At 36.4% G+C, this 4,761-nt stretch overlaps 1 long non-coding RNA gene across 1 annotated transcript; it reads left to right on the forward strand.

Moving 5' to 3' along the window:
• The first annotated feature begins 550 nt into the window (after positions 1 to 550).
• On the forward strand, positions 551 to 1,318 carry LOC143585010 (uncharacterized). Its single transcript, XR_013144476.1, has 3 exons — positions 551 to 629; positions 1,046 to 1,098; positions 1,300 to 1,318. It is a non-coding gene; the product is annotated as an uncharacterized LOC143585010 (long non-coding RNA).
• The last annotated feature ends 3,443 nt before the right edge of the window (positions 1,319 to 4,761 follow it).

The following is a 4,761-nucleotide window of genomic DNA, read 5'->3' on the forward strand; positions in this document are numbered from 1 at the left end:
AAAGCTATTTTTTTTCATGAGTCTTGACTGTGTTATAGTTGGTCTTTTGTTTGTATCTGGTTTTGTTTCCGTTAAAAGTTTACATGTGTTTGTCTATATTTGTTCTTTTTGCATTTGAGATATGCTGTTGAGATTTGAGAGTTCATCCATGTAATTTTTTAACTACTTGAAACTTTGAAAATGCTAAATATGGCTACTTTTAGTGTCCAAAGTGTCATGCCAATATATAATTTTATGAGGAAAATTGTTTGTCAAAATTAAAATTTTCAATTTCAAAACTTTACCTTCCATGAGTTTAGCAGAGTGTTACAATTTATGGTTGTGTTTAGTTTTATTTATGTTAAAGTTTACATGTTTTTAGGGAGACTTAGACGACAAGTTGCGTTTTTTGAAATAATAAAAGGACTCTCAAAGTTGTACAAATAAATCAAGAATTTGCTATATTATTTATACATGAAAAAAATTATTATTTACAACTATTTGAATGGTATATTGGTATTCAAGGTTGTGATCAGATTCGTTGTTACAGATATGAGGCAGTGGGTTGGGTGTTCACGACTAACCTACAACTGTCGGGTTCTTTTTGGGAACCCTAGGTAGCGGTGGTTGTCTGGTGGTGTTTGCCGGTGGTGAGCCTCTTGACTTTATCTAATTACAGGCTAAACTAATGAGATTAGTCTCATTATAGTTGCGGTTTTTTGGATTTTTATGGCTTAATTGTGTTCAAGTGTGCGATCGAATTCGTTTTCTTAATTTGTGTCCTTTTATGTGGCATTTATGTGGTTGTCACCGAAGTATATCTATTTTTGGCCTTTTTCATACTGTTTCCGACACGTTGTTTTCGATTACGTACACGTTTGCTTCATGGTTTGTAGCTTGAAAAACGTTGGTAATTAAAATCTAAACACTTTTGGGTTGATAAAGGCTATGATGATGAATGAACTTGACTTAACCTTAGCCTCCGAATGTCTTGATTCAATTTTTTTTTGTGCTATGGTGATCATTTGACTATCTTACAATTTACCTTTTCATTTGACGTTAACAGTTGGTGTAAGATACTACTCTATGGAAGTAGCTGCCATCGCTTCATTTGCAAAGGTAAATTCTAATTATTTTCGTACTATATTCTGACACAGATATTTTTTTAATTGAATGATCCACCTTAAAAAATTTTCTTATCTTACTTTTCTTGGTTATATGTCCAATATATATTTAATCAGGAAGATGCAATCCATCTGAACAAACTATTGAGACTGACAATTATATGGATCAATTTAAGGTTTGTGTTCAAACGTGGAGTTACATGATTTCCCACAACAACGTCTCAAATTCAGTTTAAATAAAAGACCTGGGAAGCAAAATGACACTCTTGAAAAGATACATAGGATTATGGGTAACCATCATAATTTTCAAGTGCAATTTCCTTTTTTTTTTATATCCATTGGCTGAATGGATGGACTCATGGACTTACAGTCAAATGGTAATTTGCTTGATATATAGAAAATGTCTTTAAAATATAGCTTAGATATTTGACATTCTATTTTTTTGTTTTAGTGCAGGTTAGAATATCAAGTTACCAACTAACTCAAATGCAGTTAGCTCTAGAGGTCGGGTTGTCATCGTCGGAGGCGTATTTGCGCAGTGTTTCTGTTCTTCGCAAGCTGATTCCTTTTTAAACATTCAGTTTATTATTTTGTAAGTTGTGTTCGTGATTAAAAGCTTATATCATATGGACGGTTTTTAGCTTTGTGTTTGTACAATGTGAGAGTGAGATGGTTGATGTTTGGTTTAACGTTCGCATCGTAACACATAGATCTTAAGCACCGCTTCGTATTTAAATTGTTCTCTTTTAACGGTTTTATGACGCCTACCTAACCCCCGCAACGCGGGGATCATAATACTAGTATACTTACAATTGTGGGAGGATTGTGTAACTGTTTTGTAACATGTGGTTTAATTGTTGTACTTTGTTGTTACATGTTTTTGAGCTACACAATTTCTCCACGTTGCCTGCCATAACTCATGTTTCTGTATACGTGTCCGATTGTGCTTCTCTTTCCCCTACAAAACTATTACTCTACGTCTCCAACTTCAAGCTTTGAATATCAGTCTTGATGAGCACCACTGAATACCGATGGCGATCTATTATTGATGATGTTGCCCTACCAGTGGAAAACATGAAAAATAGGAAGATTCGTGTTTTATTCGCGTCTCACTGCAATTATGTCATGTGCTTCGATAGAGGTTTACTGATTGCATTTGGCATACTGAAAGTTTTTGAATTCATGTCATACAAATTCATCTGAATTTCAGGCTCATTAGAGAGCGTTTGCCTGATGGCTGGATCTCAGTTTTTTGCTGTCATGTTTCCTTATTTGGTTACTCAACATTTTGATTTTGTATCGCAGGTGATGGTCGCCAGAAGTGGGGCTATGATGATCTGAGCTTGTCATAGGTTGGTGCATTTGTTGACTCTCATACTTGGTCTTTCTTTTCTTGCATCTGCGAGTTGAGGGTTATTATGTTTGCATGTTGTGGTGCACTCCAGTTGTTCGACGAAATGTCTATGGTTCCAGAAGAAGCACAAACTGGCTGTTGTCTTTTCTGTTTTATATGTTAGTTTTTTGTCTCCCTATTATCATGTTAATAATTTTTATTTATGCATGCTTTTCAATATTAAGGTTTGAGATGCTTTCTGTTCAACTCGATTTCCAGTTTAATCGGTTTCAAACTGAATAACCGAATTTAATCCCAAGGTTTGTTATTCGGATACGGTTACAACCCAACTCCCAAAATGGTTAACCGAGACTGCCAATCGGTTTATTTGGTAAACAAAATTCAGTGTTTTGTAATCCATAATCATACCGAAAAGCAAACTGAATGACCATTAATCTTTTTTATAACAATGCGGTTTATGTAACCGAACTGAATGACCATTAAGCTTTTATATAACAATGCAGTTTATGTAATAGTTCATGTTTGGCTTTTCCCGTTTCGTTTCATATGTGTTACATTAGTCTGGTGTACGAGTTATAAACTGTTATGCCACAAATCTGTTGGGCACTTGGGCTTTAGAAAGATTTATGTTTCTTATATGATTGTGTTTTAAACTTATAATTATTATAATTGTGTATGAAAAATAATGTGTTAAACTTATTTGGTACTGTTCTAGGAACCTAATAACCCTCAACATACTTGATGAATCAATCAGATCAAATAGGCATTTATTTGGTTATGTTATATAAACTTAATTCTTAATTTCAAGTATAGTATTGTGCTGATATAATAAACTGATATGAAGTAAGTTGACTATGTTCATGTGTGTGAAGCTGTTTGATACTCTTTATTGTATTGTAGTTTGCTTGTCTTACTTAGTGTACTATGTATTCTTATAAGCACAAAGTATAATTGTTGCGTAAATGACCATATAACTTTATCTTTAATTACTTTCTTTTTGTTTGCAGATAGGGAATTGGGTGCAGTTTTTGCTTTGTTGAGAAACAAGGCCGGTTTGTTACTAAATATATGTTTTCAGTTTATTGTAGTATATGTTTCTTTACAAACTACCCATTAGGCCATTAGTTTTGAGTTTTCAGTTTGGAGGCTTTGGTTGTAACTTTTGGTAGCATGATAAATATGTTAAAACATTTGACAAAAAAAATGTAATGGTCAATATCTCCAATGTACGTCCTGAACTCCTAACAAATAAAATTTTCACTTGCAAGGTCAAGATGAAGATAGCCAGAAGAAGATGATTTGGAAGACATCAAGCAGCTAACATATGAACGTTTTGGACGTTCGTTAGTTTATTCGGTTATGGCTTCACACCCCGCCGCGTTCTTCGTTAGTTTATTCAGTTATGGCTTCACACCCCGCCGCAACGCTGCGGGCAGTATACTAGTTTAACTTAACAAATGTAGAATTTTGTATATATGCATTCGTTTTAGGAAAATTGGTTTTAAATAATCCCAACTAGGCCTATTGGTAAATATCCATCCCAACTTTACACTTGCCTGCTGGCAGTACCAACTACTTGTGCATTTGTTTTTAACGGGCCGCGATTAACGGATGTTAACTCCGTTAGTCTTTGTCTGACGTGGCAATCCCAATTGGCAAAAACTTGATTACGTGGAACGCGACGTGGCGGCTGACTGTGTATTAGCAGACCAGTCATAATAATAATAATAATAACTCCCCACCATTTCTTTCCCACAACCCAACCACCGTCGTCTTCCTTTATACCATCACCCAACCATAACCACCCATCAACCACCACCATTGCTTCCACATGCGATTAATTGTGAGCCGAGCAGATTTGGAGGAGTGTACCAAGCGTCGGGGCTAAGGTTTTACCGAGCAGATCTGGAGAGGTAGGTTTGATATAAATTAGGGCTTTTGGTAAGGAATTGAATTTGGGATTTTTTGATCTTATAATTGACTGATTGACGAGAAGGTGGTGGTGATTCTAGGGTTTGGTGGCGGTAGATGGTGGTGGTGGTGGGTAAATTGCAGGAGAGAGAGAGAGAGAGAGAGAGAGAGAGAGAGTTCTGCCCTAATATGGTGGTGGGTTTAGAGCGGATCTGGGTTTTGTGAACTCCGGAAAGATTAGGGCAGAACTCCGGCAAGTTGGGGGTCGGAGAAGATGGCCGGAAGATGGCCAGTTGCGGGTGGTGGGTTCCAGTGGTGGTTGCTGTGGATGGGATTGGTGGTGGTCGTGGTTCTGGCGATGGTTGCAGGGGTGGTGGACTGGTGGTGTTGTGG

The sequence above is a fragment of the Bidens hawaiensis genome, unplaced genomic scaffold (assembly GCF_021521415.1).
Source record: "Bidens hawaiensis isolate Kalapana, Puna unplaced genomic scaffold, B.hawaiensis_p1.1 tig00033533_1, whole genome shotgun sequence".
Taxonomy (NCBI): Eukaryota; Viridiplantae; Streptophyta; class Magnoliopsida; order Asterales; family Asteraceae; genus Bidens; species Bidens hawaiensis.